Here is a 9,534-nt window from a genome sequence, read left to right on the forward strand (position 1 = left end):
CAAAACAGGAACATACTGTTTTAAAAAGCCTCTCTTTGAACACAAAGGGGGAGCAAGCTTGTGGTTTCTCCTAGCTAAGTTTTCATTAAATTATGGTCTTTTAGGACTTTAGAGCATTGGGTATGGAGTTTGGGGATGATTGGGTGGCGCAGATGAGCCTGGTAGATGGGAGCCGGTGTCCCCGTCTTGTGAGAGCCGTGCATGACCGAACACCCCAGAGGTAGGAAGGTCTCCCTTGCTCTGAGCTTTCACCTCCTGTGCCCAACCCTGCATGCAGTGGTGGGGGAGGTTCAGAGCTCTCATTACAGACAGCTCCACTCTGCATGCCCTAGATACATGATCCCAGTCTGTGGTCAGTATTTAAGTGACTAACACGGGACAGGCTACACATGTATGGAACAAAATTTCCCTGTATTTAGGAAACCCAAATGACCAGAACACACCAGAACGTCCTTTTATCTAGGGCTACCATTCTTCAACAAACTTAACACTGGGAAAACAGTTGGCCAGGAGCTGTCACTGGCTACACAGAGGCCCATTAGCCAAGTACACTCTGCAGGAAGTGATCAGGACCTACAATCTGAGAAGAGTGATGTAGCCAGGCCGCTGCTGAGCCCAACCTTCCAACCTCAGCCCCCTTGCCTTGTAAAGTATGGGCTGGTCTGGCCTTCCCCTCCCAGAGGAGCTCTGTAAGCAGGCAACTGGGGGAAGGAAAGTCCACCTCTTCTGTCATTTACAGCTCAGTCTGTTTTCAGGCCCTTCCCCAGAAGAGTCAGGGTGCATAGGCAGGAGAGGATTTGAAAGTAGGAGCCAGGAGAGGGTGGAATCTGAGGACGAGGGACCCCAGTGAGACTAGGGAATTCAAGACTGTTCTGGCCCTGATGCAGTGCAGCCTCTGCTAGCAGATTCATTTCTCTGAATTACTTTGTTTTCAAATGACAAGCCTAGTGAATGGACACCAACACGATCCTGGACATCATATTCACCTTCTCTGTGAATGGCCAGCCTCCTAAAATCCCTTAATCTCTTCTCTGGTGTTGTAAGTCTTAGATTAGCTTATTTAACCTAGCATCTTTCTAATACCCATGCTGTATACTTAAACCTTTCCCTGCTCAATCTTCTCTCAAATATAGAGGTTATCAATTCAGGGTAGGGAAAAAAAAATCCTTCTCTGGCTTTAGGACACATGGACAAATCCACTTTGAACAGAATGCCTACAGAGATCCTTACTGGGAAAGATGAATGAACTCTTATTGTGATATGGATTGTCAGAGAAAATGGCAGTATCCTAAGAGTTCAGGACTACAACTGGCACACCAGACCCAAGATGGGGAGTACAGTTAAGGGGAAAAAAAGAAAAGAAGTAAACAGGGTGAGGCAGGGATGAAAGTTCGCCAAATAACTGTTTATATTGGAAACTTCTCTTTTGGAATAACTTTATTGAGATAAAGTTCACATACCATACAAATTTCACCCATTTACAGTGTATAATTCAATGACTTTTAGTATATTCAGAGTTGAGCTACCATTATCACAATCAATTTTAGAAAATTTTTACCACCTCCAAGAGGAGCCCTGTACCCACTAGCCATCACCCCTCCAACCCATTTGCCCACCCCAGTCCTGGGCAACCATTAATCTCCTGTCTCTGCAGATTTACCTGTTCTGGACATTTTATATAAATGAAATCATACAATATGTGGTTTTTCCTGTCTGGCTTCTTTTACTTAGTATAGTGTTTCCAAGGTTCATGCATGTTGGCATGTATCAGTACTTCATTCCCTGTCATGGCTGAATATCATTCCAATGTATGGATACACCACATTGTATTTATCCATTCATCTGTTGATGGACATTTGGATTGTTTCCGTTTGTTGGCTATTACGAATAGTGCTGCTATGAACAACTGTGTACAAGTTTTTGTGTGGACATGTTTTCATTTATCCTGGGTATATACCTAGGAGTGGAATTGCTGGGTCATATGGTAACTTGATTTAACCTTTTGAAGAACTGTCAGACTGTTTTTCAAGGTGGCTGTACCATTTTACATTCCCACCAGCAATGTATGAGGGTTTCAATTTCTCCACACTTGTTATTATCTATCTTTTTGATTGAGGCCATCCTGGTTTGTATGAAGTAGTATCTTTCACTGTGGTTTTGATTTGCATTTCTTTAATGACTAATGATGTTAAATATCTTTTCATGTGTTTACTGTGTTTGTACACCTTCTTTGAAGAAATGTCTATTCAGACTCTGCCCATTTTTGAAATTAGGTTGTTTTTTAAAATACTGAGTTGTAAGAGTTCCTTATATATTCTAGATACCTCACCAGATAAATGATTTGCAAATATTCTCTTGCTGTCTTTTCACTCTCTTGAAGGAGTCCTTTGAAACATGTATTTTAAAATTTTCATGAAGTCCAACTTATTTTTTCTCTTTTCTTATTTGTGCTATAGGTGTCATATCTGAGAAACCATTGCCAAATCCAGATCATGAAGATTTATTTTTGCTTTTTTTCCCAAGAATTTTATAGTTTTACCTTTTAAATTCAGATCTTTGATCAATTTTGAGTTAATTTTTGTATATGGTATGAGGTAGGGGTTTGACTTCATTCTTTGCATGTGAATATCCAAACATCCCAGCACATGTGTCGAAAAAACTATTCTTCCCCGATTGAGTGATCTTGAACCTTTACCAAGAATCAATTGACCAGAGGGTGAGGGTTTATATTTCTGGACACTCAATACACACAAACACACACACATACACACACACACACACACACATATATTTTTGCCACATCACTTGTGGGATCTTAGTTTCATTGCACCCACAGCAATGAAAGAGCGGAGTCCTAACCACTGGACCACCAGGGAATTTCCTGGATGCTCAATTCTATTCCACTGGTCTATATGTCTATTGTTATTCTAGTACTACATTGTTTTGATTACGGTAGCTTTGTAGTAAGTTTTCAAATTGTAACACATGAGTCTTCCAACTTTGTTTTCCTTTAAGATCATTTTGGCTATTTTGAGTCCCTTGAATTTCCATAATATTGTGAGGATCAACTTGTGAATTTCTGCAAAGTCGGCTGAGATTTCTTATTGGAAATTGCTCAATACTTCAGAGTTTAATAAACAATGAGATTTGTAAAACATTTATCTGTGATTTGTTTATAACAGTATTTGAATTTCTTACTTCATTAATTAATGACAGAATATATAAAAAATAAAACTTTTATTGAGGGACATCTGAAGCCCAACAGAATCTTGCTATTAAAAACATGAACTATCTTTGTAGTACTATTTCTTTTGTGGGGGAAACTTCCAGTTAAAGTATATGGGCTTCCCCCGGCTCAGTGGTAAGGAATCTGCCTGCAAATGCAGGAGCTGTACAAGACGTGGGTTCAATCCTTGGGTCGGGAAGATTCCCTGGAGGAGGGCATGGCAACCCACTCCAGCATTCTCTCCTGGGAAATCCCAGGACAGAGGAGCCTAGTGGGCTACAGTCCATAGGGTCACAAAGAGTTAGACACGACTGAAGCAACTTAGCATGCAAGCATATACACACACACACACACACACACACACACACACACACAAAGTGACTTGTTTCAATGAAATGTTCTACTCTCAAATCAGATCAATTACCACCTGACGGGAAATGGAAGGGTGGTACATGAATTGCCCCACGGCACAAACCCATGTCAGTTTCTATACGTGGAAACAGCGATCGCATAGTATAGTAGTGTTAAGGAGTATAGTCTTAACAGTGAAAGTACTTAGTTTCAAATCCTGGCAGGGTAACCTTGGGCAGGTTAACGTAAACGCCATAAACCTCAGTTTCCTCATCTACAAGTGGGGATTCTACCCACTTTGCTGCTTTTCAAAAAATAAGTGTATTAATATAAGTAAAATACTTGGCAATTTGCCCAGCCATAGTAAGTGCTATGAACATAAAAAAGTGACAAGCCTCAGTTACTTTGAGTCAATCTAGATAAACAGTATAGTTGAAATCATAGGCCACAAGTCTGTATGACATTTGAGAAACTTGAAGTGAAGAATTTGGTGACACAGTACTGTAAGAAAATGTTTTAGCTCCATCCTTTTTTTAGAAAGATAAAGAAAGTTGGAGAATATTTACACATCTTATCACAAAATTTAAGCTATCCCCCTCAGCCCATTTACTTAGTTGGTCTTCTTATCCTTAAAGACAAAGCGAGGGCCCGAAACCGGTTGACAAATCTGGTCCCCTGACTGTTTATGTAATAAAGTTTTCCTGGAACACAGCCTCACCCATTCATTTACATATCATGTATACTGCTTTTGCACTACAATGGCAGAGTTGCACGGCGAGTAGGGTTGAGTAGTCAGAAATCCAATGACTCATAGAGCCTCAAATATTTACTATCTGGCCCTTTACAGAAAAAGTTTGCCAACCCCCTGCTCCAAAACATGAAGAAATCCTTAAGTCGTCCACCTTTGCTTCCTCCACGGCACTGTGCAGGAAGCTGACATCTTCCCATCTTCCCCAAACCACCAAGTGAGTGTCTAGCAACGTAAAAAGGAGGCAACGCTCAAGTGTAAAATAAACCAAAGTTTTCAAAATGCCAGAAGGGGGGAAAAGCTTTATAAATACAAAAAAAAAATTATCAACATCAGTAAATAACAGGATTTGCCCTGCTTTACAATAATTTCTGTCCCTTAAACTGATTCCAACTTCAAAGGCCCATTATCCTTCATTTGAATTCAAATGAGTTCTTTACAAAGAAGGAATGACCCGCGGAGTTTCTTGCTGTTCAAACAAGAGGGACCACAGTGCTCACGATGGGGATGGCCTGGCAATCACATCAGTCAGTGCAAAATCTGCATTTTATTAAAGACATTTGGGAAGGTCCATTCAAAAATACATTGTGCTCAGTAAAAATTAACCATTTCATGCTGATAATTAAGGTTACCACGGAATAGATATTTGTATAATATTTACAGCAACAATAAAAATTTTACAGAAGTTTAGAATGGAATACATGCCAGAAAAAACTTGATAAGATGTACCAACACATGATACAAAGAGTTATATAAACACTTTACAAATGGTTCATAATTAGCTTGTGAGGAATTTAAATATTCAACACTTTAAATTCAGCTTGGATTCAAAAATTAAAAAGGTTAACACCACGTCACACCCTTGCCACAGTACAAAGTATGGAATTACACTTTTTATTATGGATTATAAAGTCTGTGCAATTAAGAATTTCAACTGATTCTTCATCTACCACAAATTTAGATGTTACATCACTCTGGCTTATCCCTATTTTTGTTTTCAGGCACAAGCAGGGTTTTCAAAGTCTCCCTGCCCTGTGTGTTCCCAGATACCCCCTTCAAACTTCCTAGAGAATGAAGAAGCTCAGAATAGTCTTCTAAATATATACAGAATAACTACCTGAATTCAAAATGGCACAAAGCAATTCTTGGAGATAGGAATTAGGGGCAACTATTTTGTTTGGTTTGTTTCTGTTGATCAATCCACATTTACGTGAGAATTTACTTCTTACAATCACAGCATTACCCCTCCAGCCTGACTCAATCAGTGACCAAGGAGGAAACAAGGAGAGGGAAATGGACCGAGTTGACTATAATCAATTGTATATTAATACTTCTAGTGAAAACAGATTTTATACAAGCTTTACTTTCCATTTTGGAAAATCTAAGCTGTGGAGAACTTAAAAGTTCTCCAGAAGGAAAAGCATCATTTTTTTTCCCCTTGAAACTGAATGTGTTATAATTGGAGCTTTTGACAACTGTGGCAATAAGTACTTTAATCCCCCAATGGGGACAAAAGTCAAGGCATCTACCTTTGCTATTCCTGGGTTTTGTCTGATTAGCCCTGAAGCAGAGCACTGGGACAAACTTGTCTATGCCTGAAATGAATCACATCAGGCTTTTGGGAATGTAAAATCCCAAACCAAAGGAAGTCCTGAGGAATTCTTAGCAGTCTGTCAAAATGGAGGGGATGGAGGAACAGATAAGGCCTCTTTCTCCCTGATACTCTGCGCTGGAAGAGTAGCGAACAAGGCAACTTCTAATCTGCATACAACATGGAGACCGATTTTTAAGATTCCAAAGGAAGATCAAAATACAACCCAAGGATCAAATGGGGTTCAGAGAGCTTAACCTTGCGGGTAATGAAGGGCCTTAGAAGAGATACCAGTTTTACTGCTGTAGTTCTCTGGCCCTAGAAATCCAACGTATAGACTATTACAAATTTTTTCTGGCAAAATAAAAGACAAACCTCCCTCAAACTTGGGAGTAAACAGTTAGTGAATGAAAGCACAAGGCAGGTCGTGATTATATTTAATAGCCTATAGGAAATACATAGAAAGGTGGGTCAGTGCCTGGAGTGGAGAAAGGTAGAGTCAGGACCAGGCCAAATGCTGATGTATTAACAAAGCACTATGGGAAATGAATATTCATGGAGTAACTGACTTGGCACAAAATTCTATGACTGTTTATAGTACATTCAGTTAAAAAAGAAGAAATAGAATAGGGCAGCAGGCCCACAGTTTTCTAGCCACTTTACTACTATCACATTGTGTGTATACAAAGACGTCAACTCATCCTGTCATGGATTCACTTTCTTGCATTTACTCGTGGTTTCTAAGACAGTATTTTTTACCCAGCTGAATCAGACCTCAAGATATTCTGCATCTCAGCTGGTCAAGATGCAAAAGGAAGAAATCAGAACCACTTACAAGTTTTTATTTTGTAAGTTGGCCCTTTAAGTCTCTAAGAGAACGTTCTTGTGAGATTCTGACCCTGGGGATTAGCGACAGGACATTTGACAACATTTGTACTGTCGTTTCTGCAGCCCCTTTTAAAGAAACCATTTTTTTTAAACTGCAAATAAGTTTTCTCTGCCTACACACTTTATTAGTGATGAACTGAAGGAGGCAAGGAAATATTTCATTATTTTCTGACTTGGTTCAGTGTATCATACCACATTCCCAGTTTACAAAAGTACTAGTCTGTGGATCTTAGTGCTCGCATGGAGCTCAATGTCCTACTATAATGCAGGAGGTAACAAACTTCTAGATATAAAAGCAGTGCTCTCCAGAAAAAATGTTCTGACCGGGAGAGAATATGCAGGTTTTTGAGTCCCAGCTGAGCTCTAGGAATAAGGTGCAATGAGCCATTGCCCTTGCTAAAAGTTGAATCACCACCAGGACCTAGGTGAACAGAAATGGACAGAGCCTTCTACATACTTGAAAAGTAATCCTCTGGCTTTGAAAAAAAGTTGCACACTTATGAGTCATTCTCATACATAGCTACAAGAAAATAAATGGCTTTTTTCCTTATTTACTCTAAAAACTAGTTTAAGAAGTGAGGGTACTATGACGTTAACTAAGAGGTGCAGGGAAGGGAAAATGGGATAGCATTTCGTAGCAAAGCCCACTAATTTTCAGGTTAGGAACATGCTAAACTGGCTAACTATACCACAAGGTACTTTATAATACATGACGTGACTAGAAACTAACCAGCATAAATCTGAGCTAGAATTAAAGTACAACTGCATATGGTGAATCTTAAAGTATGTTTTAAAACAGATTTAACCAAAGCGTACGGCACAAATACTCCTATAACAGCCACATCATGACCACCAACTAAGAATTTTTTGCTTCTAATTGGTCTGTCATATGCCAATATTTGTAAAGAGTTATTAGATGACTTGAATAGAAAACAAAGACATTTTCTTGTGGGAGACACAGCTAAAGCCACGTATGCCTTTGAGCAGTTGGTAAAAATCATGCCAATCTGCCAGGCTGCTGCTTGCTTTTTAAATATAAGCTTCATGGCTCTATGAAAGATTTTCTAAGGATGCTGACCTAGAATTTAAGTTCTCAAACACCTATGAAGTGACTCTGGTCTCTTCCCAAAAGATGCACCTTTTAGCAGGCCCAAGATAATGGAAACGAACAATAGGATTCCAGGGATTTGAGAATGGTGGTAGAAGACTCTTTAAGAGAATGCAACGCTAAAGAATTCATACCTGTAGTCTTGTAGACTGCAGAGAACCAGGGCTGAGCCAAGTTCTGCAGGCGGGTGGGCTTGGAATTCAGGAGAGCAGGGTTTCTCAACCTCAGTGCTACTGACATTTGGGGTTGAATCATCCTCTGTCTATGGCGGGGGGGTCCTGTGTACACAAGATGTTTACAGCATCCCTGGCTTCTACCTACTGGATCCCAGTAGCACACCACCACCCCCAGTTGTGACAATCAAATATGTCTCCGGCCATTGCCAAATGTCCCCAGGAGGCAAAACTGGTCCTGGTTGAGAATCGCTGCTGTAGAGATAACTCACTTGAGCCCCTCAGCATGGAGCACTTGTTGTCTTGGGCTCTGGAGAGGCTAAACCTCTGACTGAGACCAAAGAAGGTTCAGTAAAAGTTCATTTAGAACTTCTGAGAAGAATAATGAGGATGGCAGTAAAGCAAAGGTAGAAAAACAGCGAAGCAGTTTCTTTGCAAAAGATCAGTGACACTTTCATAAAATAAAGCAATTCATCAGCCTTCATTTGACCTTTTAATCCTTTAGGAAGTTAGGGCAGATAATAGAACATGGATGCCATAAACTTCCCTTCCTAAAGAAAATGCAGACTTTTAAGTCCTTAATCTCATCACAGATGGCAATCTTTGTGAGGCCAATAATTCATCAACCGGAGGAAAAACTAGTTAAAAGCTAAGAGAGGGCCCATAAGATTTGAGAGAAAACTTTATTATTCCCCTCTGCGAGCAGGAAGAGAATCATGCATGCTAGAAATGTGGATTGGAGTTCACTTACAGCTTACTGAGGTCAATGAAAGTCAGAATGGACAAAAGCTGAGAAGAGGATAAAAGAGCTACCTCAAAAACACTAGTTGAAAACATTGTAGATATTTTCTGGCTCAAATCTGGGAATGTACGAAAAGTATGTATTGATTCTTCATCAGTTAGGTTTACTTTGCTCTAGGTAGAAGGCAATTATTCTAGCCCTTCTTTGAAGAACCATCAGAATATAAATGTTCTGCAAACATCTGAGATCCCAGTGTTAGCAAGGATGAAAACATGGGAAACCAGCCCCTAGGTGACAACGAGCCTCAAATGCCACAGCATGGCAATGTGACTGCGCAGTTTCTAAGCGCACAGCACAGTGAGAAGTCTTTCCAGAAGAAAAAAATGGAGTTTCTGGTTTGCAAGGGGGAATACAAGGTACAGATCGAGTTTAAAAAAGAAGAGTTACACACCCTTTTAGAGTCATTAGTATCCAGGCAAAAACTGCTAAGGGTCCACATCACTATATAACTAAGCAGCTGCCTGGAAAAAGCCAGAATTCAGAGCTACTCAGACAGCACTGAACTGGTGAAAGCAGTCAGATATAAAAAGAATCGAAGAGCATGCAAACTATTGGTTAGAATCAAATTGTTTCAATGATAGTACCCAGTTGAGTTTCATTTTAGTGCCTATTACACTTATTAAAATTAAATTAAAAGCACCTTAAAA

Source organism: Giraffa tippelskirchi, chromosome X (assembly GCF_054371585.1).
Source record: "Giraffa tippelskirchi isolate mGirTip1 chromosome X, T2T-mGirTip1v1.2.pri, whole genome shotgun sequence".
Taxonomy (NCBI): Eukaryota; Metazoa; Chordata; class Mammalia; order Artiodactyla; family Giraffidae; genus Giraffa; species Giraffa tippelskirchi.